This window comes from Agelaius phoeniceus, chromosome 7, assembly GCF_051311805.1.
Source record: "Agelaius phoeniceus isolate bAgePho1 chromosome 7, bAgePho1.hap1, whole genome shotgun sequence".
NCBI lineage: Eukaryota > Metazoa > Chordata > Aves > Passeriformes > Icteridae > Agelaius > Agelaius phoeniceus.
In genome coordinates, this window is record NC_135271.1 from 3,207,130 (window position 1) to 3,222,500 (window position 15,371).

General features: G+C 60.0%; 1 non-coding gene and 1 pseudogene across 1 annotated transcript; both read left to right on the forward strand.

Annotated features, from left to right (window-relative positions):
• The first annotated feature begins 8,300 nt into the window (after positions 1-8,300).
• Positions 8,301-8,453, forward strand: LOC129131551 (5.8S ribosomal RNA). The gene has a single exon (XR_013183158.1). It is a non-coding gene; the product is annotated as a 5.8S ribosomal RNA (ribosomal RNA).
• A 930-nt stretch (positions 8,454-9,383) lies between these two features.
• Positions 9,384-15,371, forward strand: part of LOC143694587 (28S ribosomal RNA) — an 8,350-nt pseudogene continuing 2,362 nt past the window's right edge.

A 15,371-nucleotide genomic window follows, 5' to 3' on the forward strand; every position in this document is an offset into this window, starting at 1 on the left:
TGTGAGATGGGAGAAGTTGGTGCTGTGGGATGGCACAAAGCCTGTTGAGCGCACACTGCCTCTTGCTGCGCAGGCTTTTTGCTAGGCCTGTTGAAGAAGCTGCAGATGCTCCCTGCAGGACACGCAGGCTGTAAGAGTGTCTGTTTCCCCAAGTTCCATACCTGGTGTTCGGATACCTCTTAAACCCTTGGCTCAGGATGCCAGGCTATTGGCCGGTGCGGTACGGAAGACGTGTTTGTGTGCAGGATCCATGGTGTAGTCTTTATTAACTACACTACAACTATATATAAAAAGGAACACAGACAGGAAAATGAAAACCTTACAAATACATTTCCTCCACCCCCCACCAAATTTCCAATACAATACATCTATTCCCCAAATCACCAACTCTTGGTCCAGCACCACCCTTCAGACAATCAATCCTCAGTTCATCAAGAGGAGAGGAGTCCTTCTTGTACCATGGGCTTCCCCTGGAAACACAGCTGAAGCCTCGTGTGTTTCTGTGTCACTCGTGGCACCGCCCAGAGTCCATCTGCCATTGTGACCTCTTCCTTTCATGTCCAGTGCTCTCACCACTGAACATGGACCAGAGCTGCTTCTAGGGTTGTCTTTTTTAAGGATGCTTTGTCCTGATCCAAAAAAGGCACAGTCTCTCCTTTGGGACACCTGTCCCCACAATCTCTGCTTTGTGACACCTGTCCCCCCCATATTTTTCCACCCCCTGGGGCCGAGGGGCACCAACACTGAACCCTCTTGGTTCTGTGGCCATTGCCTCCCCCTAGAATGCAGTCTCTGTGTCACAAGGAACATGGTTCTGTCCATGGCAGTACAAAAAGAGTCCAGCAAAAGCCACTCCATCATCTCTTCCCACTAAGATTCTTCTCTATTCTTCCACTATTTCTCACTCGCCCAGACCTCTCTCACACTTGCACATTCCTTCCTCATCTTCCACTCTGTCTTCTAGGAGAGGTCAATGATCTGTAAAGTTCTCATTCTCCGAGAAGGGGTTAAAAGCTCCTACAAGCAGCCGGTGCAGCCCCCCCTTCTTCTCCTTCCCAGCCGTGCTGCCGGCACAGGCCCATGTTTATCAAGTTTCAAGGTTACAGTCTCAGGCAGCGGCTCTCTCTCTCTCTCTCTCTCTGTGTCTCTCAGGGGTGGCTGCCTGATGGATCCTGGTGTCTCCCTCTCTCTCTCTCTCTCTTCCACCCTTCCACCCCCGGGCTCAGGCCTACCTCTCCCGGCCACATGGCTTTTCCCCTCCCCCTGCCCAGCCAGCAGCTGGGCCAGGGGAGAGACCCGAACTCTTTCCCGCCAGAAACCCAAAAGGACCCTCCCAAGGGAGACCTCTGCTTTTAACCCCGTGTTCTCAGAGGCGTGTCCAATGTCCCAATGGCGAGGTTAAATGCCAATATTAAAGCCTGAATATCCATTGGCCCAAAACACAGCATCCCAAAAAACACATTTCCTGTCAAACCACCACAAGAAGCCAGCATTATATTCCAAAAAGAAGCCTTATTATTTCATAGATACCTGGAATCATCCCAATTTTGTCCATGTCAAAGCCGATTCTTTAATTATCCTGAGGCCTATTGCCTTTTGGGATGTTACTTATCTCAAACTACATCCTGCATCCTGTTTTCTCATGAACATCTGAAAACATCTGTTTTGTGTGACTAATTCCATATCCTTTTCCTCTCTTACTTTTTAACAAATATTTTCTAAAATATTTAAAATATAGTTACAATTGTTAGCACGAATCAGATTCATCTATCCCACTGTTGAGCAAGAAATTGGCAGCAAGAGCCATGTACCACACTGGTTAAGGATTGCCCAGACAAAGCAGGGGAGAGTTTTCTCCAAGCAATGCCTCTGCTCCAGAATCATTTGCTGTTGTTTTGGGCCCGTGCGTCCGCCTCAGTGGCGGCGGCGGTCCCCAGCCCGCGTTCCTGAAGCCGTCGCCCTTCCTTGGCCTTAAGCCGGGGACCTGCGTTGTGGCGGGCAGAATTTTTTGGCCCTTTTTTTTTTTTTTTTAGCGGGCCTGGCACCCGACCGAGAGCCCCCCGGACTGGTCCTGGGCAAGGTGGCGGCGCCTCGCCTACCTCGGTCATGGCCGGATCGACTGAGCCGCTTCTGCCAGGTGGGGCCGGATTTGCCGCGCCGGGTCCGTTGCTTTTTGTTGAGGGGGGTGGAGTTGGGGGGGCACCCGCCAGGCCTCCACGGGCCTCTTTATTTTTCTCTCGCGGCCCAAAGCCACGGCACCGAGAAGCGTTGCGACAAAGGCGCGAGTGGGATGCCGGTGGGTCCGTCGTGGGGAGGTAGTGAGGCGCGCCCCATGGCCCCCACCCTGGGCCCCCGGCCCTGCGGCCCCCGTGGCTATCACGGGTTGTTGCGAACGCACCTCCGTGTGCCTTTTTTGTCGTGCCGTCCCCCGGCTTTTTTTTCCAGAAGGGAAAGCCAACCGCCGCTAGGCTGGGTGAAAGCCAGTGGCCCACGGCGCCAGGTCAGTAGAACTTTATCTTGCAAAGCTGGCCAGGTTCCCCAGGCCGGTAAGTGGAAGGGGCCACCAAGTCCCCCCCCGGCCCGGCGGGTGCCGGTCCAGCCCCGCCATTGCCTAGCCAAAAGGGGAGCCGTTGTTGGCTGCGGGTGGGTGACAGCACTCCCCACACTCCTTTGCTGCCGCGAGCGATCCGACCCGCAGGTGGGCTGGGCGGCCGTTGCCGTTTTCCCAGGACCGTGGCCGTGGGGCCCTTGTCGCCGTTGGCGCAGCTCATTCCCGGAGCCGCGCCTGATCGATGTGGCTTTTTCGGTGGCGTCGGAGAGGGCCCCCGGCGGGCCGGCTCTCCTTCTGAGGCTTCTCTGTCACGGGGAAGCCATGGTGGGGGGGTCCGGTGCTCGGGCAGGGTGGTCTCCTTTCCAATTCGCTTCCCATCACAGGCAAGGTGTCGCCCCTCTGGATGGCCTGGGGAAGGGCGTCTTTACCATCCCAAGCTGTGTGATGGCCGCGTGGCCCTGTGAGCTTTCAGGTGTCCTTAAAAAACCACGTGAGGTGCCGGTGCTGGCCCCGGTCCAGGTAGCGCCCGTGTGGGTGCCGGCCATGAGCAGCGCCGGGCGGCGGTGCGGCTGGAGCTGAGCTGCGAGAAGGGAGAGAGGCAAGAGAGAAAAGAGAGAGGGCGAAATTGTCTGAACCCGATGCGGTGTGGACGCGGGTGGAACAGAGCCCGGTCCACGCACTCCTTTGCTGTTCTGCTGCCTGCTGCAGAGCGAGCCTCCCCGGCTGAAAAGGGGCCTCAGTGTCTGGACTGCACCCACCTTGTCGGGTCGCTGCCTCCTCTAGCACATCTGGTGCTTTCTGTGCGGCCCAGTGGGGGGACATGCGGGGACGAGGTTCGCTCCCTGTGAGCGGTGCCCCGCTCGGCCCAACCTCGCCCGCGACCTTTTGGCGGGTGGGTTTTTCTCGGGTTTGGTGGGGGGGTGGATCAGCCCCAGCCGAGCCCCATTCTGTGTGCCGCGCATGTCATTTCGAGCACGAGGCCGAGTCTCGAACCGGGGCGTGGTCCCCGGGAAAAAAAGCACGCGAGAGAGAGAGAGATAGAGAGACAAAGCCTTGCGCTCCATCTGAGTGGCAAAAAGCTGTGCAGCGGTCCCGGCTCCTTGCCCGCGGCGTCGCGGGAAGGGCTGGCCACCGGGGTTGGCTGTCGACGAGGGGCGTCCCTCGCGCGTGGCGCTGTTTCCCATCCCAGGCGACGCTGGGCCGAGATGCAGCCGGCCGCCGTCCTTGCCGCCGCCGCCCATCACCGCCACGCCGCCGCCCACCGCCGTGTCTTTTTCCGCGATGCTGCTCCCGGGGGTCGGAGTGGTAAAAGGAGCCCAGGGCAGTCGGGATTTGGCGCAGGGTGAGTTCGCTGGCGGGCCAGGCGTGTCCAGGCGCTCCGTCCGGGCACTCGTGCGACGCTTCGCGGCGCCGCTGTGGTTGGCGGCTACCTGGTTGATCCTGCCAGTAGCATATGCTTGTCTCAAAGCTTAAGCCATGCATGTCTAAGTACACACGGGAGGTACAGTGAAACTGTGAATGGCTCATTAAATCAGTTATGGTTCCTTTGGTCGCTCCTCTCCCGCTCCTTGGATAACTGTGGTAATTCTAGAGCTAATACATGCCGACGAGCGCCGACCTCCAGGGATGCGTGCATTTATCAGACCAAAACCAACCCGGGCCCGCCTGGCAGCTGTGGTTACTATAGATAGCCTCGAGCCAATCGCATGCCTCTGCGGTGGCGACGACCCATTCAAATGTCTGCCCTATCAACTTTCGATGGTACTGTCTGTGCCTACCATGGTGACCACGGGTGATGGGGAATCAGGGTTCGATTCCGGAGAGGGAGCCTGAGAAACGGCTACGACATCCAAGGAAGGCAGCAGGCGCGCAAATTACCCACTCCCGACCCGGGGAGGTAGTGACGAAAAATAACAATACAGGACTCTTTCGAGGCCCTGTAATTAGAATGAGCGCACTTTAAATCCTTGAGCGAGGATCCATTGTAGGGCAAGTCTGGTGCCAGCAGCCACAGTAATTCCAGCTCCAATAGCGTACCTTAAAGTTGCTGCAGTTAAAAAGCTCGTAGTTGGATCTTGGGATCGAGCTGGCGGTCCGCCGCGAGGCGAGCCACTGCCTGTCCCAGCCCCTGCCTCTCGGCGCCCCCTCGATGCTCTTAGCTGAGTGTCCCGCGGGGCCCGAAGCGTTTACTTTGAGAAAATTAGAGTGTTCAAAGCAGGCTGGCTGCCGGCATACTGCAGCTAGGAATAATGGTATAGGACTCCGGTTCTATTTTGATGGTTTTTGGAAACGGGGCCATGATTAAGAGGGACGGCCAGGGGCATTGGTATTGTGCCGCTAGAGGTGAAATTCTTGGACCGGCGCAAGATGGCCTAGAGCGAAAGCATTTGCCAAGAATGTTTTCATTAATCAAGAACCAAAGTCAGAGGTTCGAAAACGATCAGATACCATCGTAGTTCCGACCATAAACGATGCCGACTGGCAATCTGGCGGCGTTATTCCCATGACCCGCCGGGCAGCTCCCGGGAAACCCAAGTCTTTGGGTTCTGGGGGGAGTATGGTTGCAAAGCTGAAACTTAAAGGAATTGACGGAAGGGCACCACCAGGAGTGGAGCCTGTGGCTTAATTTGACTCAACACGGGAAACCTCACCTGGCCCGGACACGGACAGGATTGACAGATTGAGAGCTCTTTCTTCATTCCGTGGGTGGTGGTGCATGGCTGTTCTTAGTTGGTGGAGCGATTTGTCTGGTTAATTCTGATAAGGAACGAGACTCTGGCATGCTAACTAGTTACGCGACCCCGGAGTGGTTGGCGTCCAACTTCTTAGGGGGACAAGCGGTGTTCAGCCACTTGAGATTGAGCAATAACAGGTCTGTGATGCCCTTAGATGTCTGGGGCCGCATGCGCGCTACACTGGCTGGCTCATCTTGTGCCTACCCTCTGCCGGCAGGCGCGGGTAACCCGTTGAAGCCCATTGGTGATGGGGATCGGGGATTGCAATTCTTCCTCGTGAACGAGGAATTCCCAGTAAGTGCGGGTCATAAGCTCATGTTGATTAAGTCCCTGCCCTTTGTACACACTGCCCGTTGCTATTACCGATTGGATGGTTTAGTGAGGTCCTTGGATCGGCCCTGGCAATGTGGCCACGGCCTTGCAGGAGTGTCGAGAAGACGGTCGAACTTGACTATCTAGAGGAAGTAAAATTCGTAACAATTTTTCTGTAGGTGAACCTGCGGAAGGATCATTACCGGTGGGGCTTGGCGCCTGCCGCATCGTGTCGGGCTGTCCGTCGCACGGGCGTCACTCGCATGCCTGCTTCGTTTGCATGCTCGGCCCCCAGCCGGCGGCCCTGGTCGGCACCGGGGGCCGCACGTCGCAGCCCCAGAGAGAGAGACTGGAGGCACACGGCACTGCCAACGTGAGCCCGGGCGAGGCTCTCCCCGCGCTACACCACGCGTTGCAGCCGGGCCTAGAAGCATGGCATGCTCACCGCCGTCGTGACGGCTTGCCCAACCACCCCCCACACCACCCCCCCCCCACCACGGCCTTGCGCCAGTTTTCCGCCAGTCCATCCCCGCCGTAGAGCGGGCACGCGGCCGCAGGCCCCCAAGCCTCGTGCCGCTGTGGCCGGCACCACCGAACACCAGTCGCCAGTGAGCCGCCTGTGGGCGCCCTGGCGCAGCCCGAGTTCTCCCGAGATCGGCTCTCCTTCGCCTGCCCGCGAGAAAGCCACCTGGGTGCTGGGAGGGAGGGGTGCTTGGCACGGCCCCTCCCGGAGGCGTGCCCCTCCCTTCCATCGCTGTTTCACCCCTCGGCGACCAAGGTGGAAAGGGCGAGGGAGCCGGGTGGCGGGGGCGCCTTCAGGGCTCGGAGGAGGCGGCTCCTATTGAGGGAAACCCCGGGCCCCGAGAAGCACGTGGCGATGGTGGCGGCAGGTGTCGGGCGCGCCCCTGCCGGTGGACGCTCTCCTGAGGGCGGCAGTGGGGGAGGCACCCCAGCAGGGCCATGCAGGTCGTTTCCCTTGCCCCAGGGCCAGGTACCTAGCACTCCGTGCCTTGGTGGTCCCCCCAGTTTTTTTCCCCCGTCATTGTCAAACGCTGCGGGTTTGCTGAAAGGGGCCGGTGGGGCAGGGCAGCGGTTTAAAGACTCGGGCGGCTCGGCGCGGCCCGCCGTGCCGGCGGCCGTGCCGGCGGCAGTGGTGGCAGGTGTGCCAGGCGATGGCCGAGCGGGGTGCCACTGAAGGGTGGGGAGCAGCTACTCCCACTGGTCCCCTGCGCTGGTTGTCCGATCGCCACCGGCCGCGCTCCTCCGTCGTTGTCCCACCGCGCGCCGCAGGGGTCAACCACACTGCACCAAGGAGGGGCTCCGTGCCCCCACCCTCCACGGCCCGGCCTTGACGGAGAGGCTGCGGCACACGGTCGGCCGCAGGGGCCGACCCGCTCGCCTCGTCGTAACGGGCGGTGCTGGCAGAGAGCGCGCACTCTCTGCCCTTCCTCGGCCGCGGGGTCATGGCTGCCGGGGCCCGCCCACTCTCTCTCTCCTCGGACCGCCGCCGTGGTCTCTGGCGCGTGCGGCGCTGCGTCCAGCGCGTCCGGTGCCTCTCCTCCCCTCGACGGCCTTGTCTCCTCAAACACGCACCGGCAGCGCTGTCGTCCGCTGGCCGTCCCCTGGCTCGACCGCCCGCCCACTTGTGGGGGGCGAGTGCTCGGTGGGCCCTCCAGCGGCGGAGGCCCACAAGCACAGGCAACCCCGTGCCGAGCGGTGGCAGCGCCGCTCGACAGGCGTCCCTCTCTGAGGGGACAGTCAGCCAGAAGGCACCCGCCGTCACCCAGCGGCAGTCCCGTCCCGGGCCCTGCTTGTCGCGTCCTCCATTGCCCTTCCCAGCTGCATGTGGGCTGCAGGAAGGCGTGCGGGGGCGGCCACGGGGGCGCTTCTCCCCGCCCGGTGTCCGCGTGCAAACAAGGAGAGCGGGCGTTGCCCCCTGGCTCAGCGCCGTGCTGCCTTCCGCCAGGTGCGTGCCCAAGGCAAGGGGCCCCGGCGGTGCGACGCAGCAGTGGCGGTCCTGGGAGTGCGGCCCCAGTGGTGGCAACGGGGTCTGCCGTCTGGCAGGCCTTGGGCACTGGCGATGCTGGCTCGGCTCTCGGTGGCCCCAGCCTCTGGGGCCGGCGGCAGAGCGCGTCCGCCGGGCGCTCATCCGCCCAGCAGGGGAGCGGTTTCGCGGGAGGCGCGCCAGTGGGGGCCGGTCGTTGTCGCGTGCCGTCTCGAGCACGGGGAAGGCCGTGCAGTGGGGAAAGAGAAAAGCCAGCCGCACAGCGGCGCAGCGGCACTCCGCGAGAGCCGCCGTGTGTGGGGGCTGACGGCCACGTTCCCCCAGCCGCGTGCCGTGTGTTTTGTGCGTGTCGTCCTGTGAAAGTGAGATGCGGGCGGGCTGCCGTGCCCACCCGCATTCCAGCCCGTGCCGCGTGGCCCTCCGCGCAGGGGCCGGGCCGTGCCCGGGTGCCTGGTCTGCCTCTGAAGGATGGCGTTTGTGAGGTCGGCGTCTCCCCTCGTGGGGGAGGCGGTCAGGAGCGCGGGCTCCCCCACCTCTTGGCTGGCCTTCGGAGCATGGGTTGCTCTAGTTGGTTTTTATTCCCCCTTCTGTTTTTGTGTGCTCGTACGGTCAAAGCCAGGCGCGCGCCCCCGTGTCCTCAGCGCCAGAGTAACAAAAAAGGGGGCAGCTTGGCTTGAGTGGTGCCCGAAAGGCAGACAACTCTTAGTGGTGGATCACTCGGCTCGTGCGTCGATGAAGGACGCAGCTAGCTGTGAGAATTAATGTGAATTGCAGGACACATTGACCATCAACCATTTGAAGGCACATGCAGCCCCGGGTTCCTCCCAGGGCTACGCCTGTCTGAGCGTCGCTTGACGATCAATCGCCATCCAGCGGCCACTCCGGCGGCACGGCTGGGGTCGCCTCTCAGGCCCGTTGCCCGCAGGGGGCGGCGGCGGTGGCGGCAGCTATGGTGGTGGCAGCAGCGGCGTCCCGCCAGTGCCAGGAGGGAAGGCGGTCAGGGGTTCGGCGAGGGAAGCGTTTCCCTAGGCGGCCTCGATCCCTTCACTGCGGCCCGGCGGGTGTTGTCGTCGTCGCAGTCGTCGTCGTCGTTGTTACCGCACAGGGCCTTTGTCCGCCCTAAATGCAGACTCGGGGAGCACTCCGTAGCTCCCCGCTCCCGGAGTGAGCCGCTGGGGTGGAGCTCAACCTCGCCAGGACCGTGCAGTGGATGCGGTGGCGCAGCAGCCTAGGGAGAGTGAGACATGGCGTCGAAAGGTGCTGCTGAGGGCCAAGAGGGGAAGAGAGAGGAGGGCGAGAAGGGGAGGCGAGGCACAGCCTCGCCCCCAGTGTCCCCCCGTACAGGCGGCTGTCTGCGGGTGGGAATCGTGGCGGTACCGTGCCATGCTTCCGAGCGCACGCACGTGGCGAGAGCGCCGGGGATGGTTGTTCTGACCCCGTCCTCCCTTCGCCTGCCCCCTCCTCTTCTGTCGCGATCTTGGGGCACGCCGAGGGGCGCCGTCGTTCCTCTCTCTCTCCCCGCCGAGGCCGTCGCGCACGCCACCGCCTGGCCGGTCCTCCCACGCGGGGCCGTCTCTGCCGCGCTCCCTTTTTGGTTCTTATCTCCGGGATGGGGCTCTCTGTCTCCTCGTCACTCGCTCATGCACACGTGCGCTCTCTCTCTCTGGCTCCCTCCAGGAGCGCGAAGAGGAGGGGGGGCGGGCAGCGTAGCGGGTGGGGGAGACATGGCGGCCATCATCGCACGCGCCCCTGCGCGCGGCGCAGCGGAGCTTTGGCCTTGCAAGCTCAGATCAGACGTGGCGACCCGCTGAATTTAAGCATATTAGTCAGCGGAGGAAAAGAAACTAACAAGGATTCCCTGAGTAACGGTGAGTGAAGAGGGAAGAGCCCAGCGCTAAATCCCCACCCCACGGTGTGGCACGGGATATGTGGCATACAGAACCCCCCCTCCCCAGCGGAGCTCTCGGGGGACCCAAGTCCTTGTGATCGAGGCCGCAGCCCGCGGACGGTGTGAGGCTGGTAGCGGCCCCCGGCATGCCAGGCCCGGGGCTTCTCGGAGTCGGGTTGCTTGGGAATGCAGCCCAAAGCGGGTGGTAAATTCCATCTAAGGCTAAATACCAGCACGAGACCGATAGCCAACAAGTACCGTAAGGGAAAGTTGAAAACAACTTTGAAGAGAGAGTTCAAGAGAGCATGAAACTGTTAAGAGGTAAATGGGTGCGGCCCGCGCAGTCCGCCTGGAGGATTCAACCCGGCGAGTTGCGGTCGGCCGGCGCGGGTTCGGCGGATCCTCGCCTCCACCTCCCCTCCGTCCCCCGGGTGAACCCCGTGCGTGGGGCGAGCCGGGGGGGGACAGGCCGGCACAAGGACCCCCCCTCGGCCGGCGGCCGGCCCTGGCCGGGCACATTTCCTCCGCAGCGGTGTGCCGTGACCGGCTCCAGGTCGGCTGAGAAGGCCTCCGGCGGGCAGGTCGCCCGGTGCCGCGCGAGCGGCTGCAGGTGTTACAGCCCCCAGGCAGCAGGTCTTGCTGAATTCCAGGGCCGAGGGCGAGGACCGCCGCCGCGCCCTCCTCCCCCCCCGTTGGCGGCGCCGTGGTGGGGGACGTCGCTTTTCCCCCGCCCTAACCCTCCCGGGGGTGGGGGGGGGTGGGGGCGGTGTCCCCGCAGCGCGGCGTTTCACGCAGGGGTGCAGGGGCTGAGCCCGCTGGCCCCCGGCGCCACAGTCAACCGGGGCGGACTGTCCTCAGTGCGCCCCAACAGCATGGCGCCTCTGGGCCGGGCCTGACGGGGTCCGCGACGATGTCGGCTACCCACCCAACCCGTCTTGAAACACAGACCAAGGAGTCTAGCACGTGCGCGAGTCAGGGGCCATCATCGAAAGCCCGCGGCGCAATGAAGGTGAGGGACGGCGCGCGCCGGCTGAGGTGGGATCCCAGGGCACGTCACGCCAGGCAGCCCCAGGCGCACCACCGGCCCGTCTCGCCCACCTCCCCCTTTTGGAGCCAGGGAAGTGGAGCGTGAGCATCCGTGCTAGGACCCAAAAGATGGTGAACTATGCCTGGGTAGGGCAAAGCCAGAGGAAAACTCTGGTGGAGGTCCGTAGTGGTCCTGACGTGCAAATCGGTCGTCCGACCCGGGTCTAGGGGCGAAAGACTAATTGAACCATCTAGTAGCTGGTTCCCTCCGAAGTTTCCCTCAGGATAGCTGGCACTTGGCAATGAGCAGTTTTACCCAGTAAAGCGAATGATTAGAGGTCTTGGGTCCGAAATGATCTCAACCTATTCTCAAACTTTCAATGGGTAAGGGGGCCGGCTCGCTGGCGTGGAGCTGCGCCGTGGAATGCGTGTGCTCAGTGGGCCACTTTTGGTAGGCAGAACTGGCGCTGCGGGATGTACTGAACGCCGGGTTAAGGCGCCCGATGCCAACGTTCATCAGAGCCCAGAAAAGGTGTTGGTTGATCTAGACAGCAGGACGGTGGCCATGGAAGTCGGAATCCGCTAAGGAGTGTGTAACAACTCACCTGCCAAATCAACTAGCCCTGAAAATGGATGGCGCTGGAGCGTCAGGCCCATACCCGGCCGTCACCAGCAGTGCGATGCCCGCGGGGGCTAGGCCCCGACGAGTAGGAGGGCCGCTGCGGTGCGCCTCGAAGCCTGGGACGTGGGCCCGGGTGGAGCCGCCGCAGGTGCAGATCTTGGTGGTAGAAGCAAATATTCGAACGAGAGCTTTGAAGGCCGAGGTGGAGCAGGGTTCCATGTGAACAGCAGTTGAACATGGGTCAGTCGGTCCTAAGCGATAGGCTGAGCGCCGTTCCGAAAGGGTGGGCGATGGCCTCCATTGCCCTCAGAAAAGGGAGTCGGGTTCGGATCCCCGAATTCGGAGTGGCGGAGACAGGCGCCGCGAGGCGCCCAGTGCTGTGACACAACCAATCCCGGAGAAGCCGGCAGGAGCCCCGGGGAGAGTTCTTTTTTCTTTGTGAAGGGCTGGGCGCCCTGGAAAGGGTTCGCCCCGAGAGAGGGGCCCACGCCTTGGAAAGCGTCGCGGTTCTGGCAGCGTCCGGTGAGCCCTCGCTGGCCCGTGAAAATCCGAGGGAGAGGGTGTAAGTCTCGCGCCAGGCTGTACCCATATCCGCAGCAGTTCTCCAAGGTGAACAGCCTCTGGCATGTTGGAACAATGTAGGTAAGGGAAGTCGGCAAGCCGGATCCGTAACTTCGGGATAAGGATTGGCTCTAAGGGCTGGGTCGGTCGGGCTGGGGCGCGAAGCGGGGCTGGGTGCGTGCCGCGGCTGGACAAGGCACCGCGCGCAGGTGAGTGCGCTCCGCCTGGCCTGCCCAGGTGCTGGGGCGCGCGCGGGCGCACGTGGCGTTTACTCTGGACGTGCGCTGGACCCTTCCTGTGGATCGCCCCAGCTGCGGTGGGCGCTGCCCGCCCCCCCCCCCCCCCCGCCTACCCTCCGCCTTGCTGCGGCCAGCACCCCAGCGGTGGCCGCCGCCGTCGTCATTGCGCGCTGCCGCCCCATCGGTTCCCGCCGGCGGGGTTCCCGCGGTGCGCGGCCGGCGTGCGCGCGGCCATGGCCGGCGTCAGCCAAGCGGTTCACGCGGGGTAGGGTCCCCGGAGGGGGTCCCCGGGCTGGTGCCCTGCCTCGGCTGGTGCCTAGCAGCCGGCTTAGAACTGGTGCGGACCAGAGGAATCCGACTGTTTAATTAAAACAAAGCATCGCGAAGGCCCAAGGCGCGTGTTGACGCGATGTGATTTCTGCCCAATGCTCTGAATGTCAAAGTGAAGAAATTCAATGAAGTGCGGGTAAACGGTGGGAGTAACTATGACTCTCTTTCTACCTGAAACCTGGCCCCCTGGTTGGACAGGGGCGATGGGTTCGGAGGTGGGCTGAGCACCCAATCCGTTCCCGATGTTGAATCCAGTCATGACTCAGCTATTCCAAATCCAAATCCGTTTCTCGGAGGAGGAAACTGGGGGCGGCCGTTTTACTTACTGGGGTATTGGTGGGCACTCAGACCTCCTGAGATGATTTTGTAACATCTACAACCACCAAATTGACAGAAAATGAATTGGGCTTGCTGGTGAATTTCACTTTAGAACTGTATAGGTCAGATCTGCAAGAGCATGTACAGGGGGTGGTTCATGTTTCTGTTAATGGGGGGGTGTTGAACGGGTTTCCTGAGGTGTATGAACAGCCTACACCACAACTGAGTGAGGGGGACGACTTAAATCCTAGTCCCCCTAAGGACGATGATCAGAATGTACTTGAGAAGGGAGGCAGTGGGAAGGGGGAAGAGGGTACACCAGAGGCATTGCCTCCAGTGCCTGAGGTCCGCAGTGAACAAGCACCGGATGACATGGTGAAGGTGACTGTTCCTGACAAAAATCCACCATGTCCTTGCTGTGGTACCCGGCTCAACTCGATGTTGGCCCTGATTGAACACCTTAAGGGGTCTCACGGGAGGAAGAGGGTGTGCTTTCAGTGTGCCTAGTGTGGGAGGGAGGATTTTAACCATCACAGTACTGTTTGTCATTTGGCAAAGTGCAAGGGTCCGAAGGATGCGGGGCCTCCAGTGGGAGAGTGGATATGTGAGGTATGCAGTAGAGATTTTATGACTAAAATTGGCCTAGGACAACACAAAAGATTGGCACATCCACTGGTTAGAAACCAGGAGAGGATTGATGCTTCCCAACCGAAAGAAACATCAAGCCGAGGAGCCCACAAAAGATGCTGGACAAAGGAGGAGGAAGAGCTACTTGTCAAGCTGGAGGTACAGTTCAAGAGTCACAAAAACATTAATAAGCTCATATCGGAACACTTAACAACCAAAACAGCTAAGCAGATTAGTGATAAAAGGAGAATACTGCTCAGGAAGAATGGAGTGGGTGGGGGAGCAGCTGGGAACTTGAAATCAGAACCTGGGTCAAGTCATCAATCCCAGGCAGGAACTGTGAACAATGGACTTGGGGGGAACCACCAGCCGAGAGGACCAGCTGCTGGGAAGGGAACAATAGAGACATCTGGACACCACCTTGATAGGGATAATGGTCTCTGGGAAACCGTTGGCCAGCAGAGGGCGGGGCGACTGCAGGCTCGTTATCAGAAAAGGATCAAAGAACGTTTATCAGAGGGGACAATTAACAACTTCCCCAGAGCATTTGAACAGTTATTAGAAGGCCAAAAGGTGTGACCACTGCTCAATCAGACAGCTCAGGACTGCTTTGGTTGCCTGGAATCAGTGATCCAAATAAGAACAGCACTCCGGGGGAAAGCAAAAAGGAAACTCAGGAGGAGCAGCCAAGAAAACAGTTTCAGAAGTGGATGAAGGACAGAGCGATCAAAAGAGGTAACTACCTCCGCTTTCAGCGTTTATTCCATCTAGATGGGGAAATTAGCGAAGATCATTTTGGACGACATCGAATGTCTGTCTGTGATGTATCACCCAGTGAAATTTATTCGGTATTCAAGGCCAGATGGGAAACACCTGGACAGTTTGGTGTGAGACTTGAGAGTCTTTGGAGACTTTGAAATTAAAGGGAAGGCCCACAATAAGGCCTTCAGGGACTTAATTATGGCCAAAGAAATTGAAAAGAACGTGCAGGAAATGAGCAAGGGCTCGGCGCCAGGTCCAGATGGGATTGCCCTTGGGGACATCAGGAAGATGGATCCCGGGTATGCCCGGACTGCTGAGCTCTTCAACCTGTGGTTAACATCTGGTGACATACTGGACATGGTGAGGGGGCGCAGGACTGTTTTGATCCCCAAATCGACAAAACTGGAGCACCTGAAGGACATCAACAACTAGAGACCCATCACAATTGGTTCCATCTTGCTGAGGCTGTTCTCCAGGATCGTGACGGCGAGGATGACTAAGGCGTGCCCCCTCAACCCAAGGCAGAGAGGTTTCATCAGTGAGGTGGGATGTTCTGAGAACCTGAAGCTCCTGCAAACTATAATTCGGACTGCCAAAAATGAACATAGACCACTGGGTGTTATATTCGTGGACATTGCTAAGGCTTTTGACACCGTGAGCCACCAGCACATCTTACACGTTTTACAGCAACGGAGAGTGGATCCCCACGTCGTCGGACTGGTGGACAATATGTACAAGGACATCAGTACGTATGTCACCGTCAAGAAGAACACGCACACAGACAAAATCCAGATCCGGGTTGGAGTGAAGCAGGGTGATCCGCTGTCACCCCTTCTATTCAACCTGGCAATGGACCCCCTGTTGTGCAAGCTGGAAGAGAGTGGCAAAGGATTCCATCGTGGAGAGCGTACGATAACTGCCATGGCATTTGCTGACGATCTGGTCTTGTTGAGCGACTCCTGGGAGAACATGAACATCAACATCAAGATACTAGAGACCTTTTGCGTTCTCACAGGTCTCAAAACGCAGGGACAAAAGTGCCACGGCTTCTACATCAAGCCCACAAAAGACTCTTACACCGTCAACAACTGCGCTGCATGGACCATCAACGGCACACCCCTGAACATGATTAACCCTGGGGAATCGGAGAAATACCTCGGCCTGCAGATCGACCCCTGGACTGGGTTTGCAAAAACCGACCTTTCCGCAAAACTAGACGTCTGGCTCGAACGCATTGACCGAGCCCCACTTAAACCTCTGCAAAAACTCGATATCCTCAAAACATACACCATTCTTCGACTGACCTACCTGGCTGACCACTCAGAGATGAAAACAGGGGCCCTTGAAGCCCTTGACCTGAAGATCCGAACAGCGGTTAAGGACTGGATGCACCTA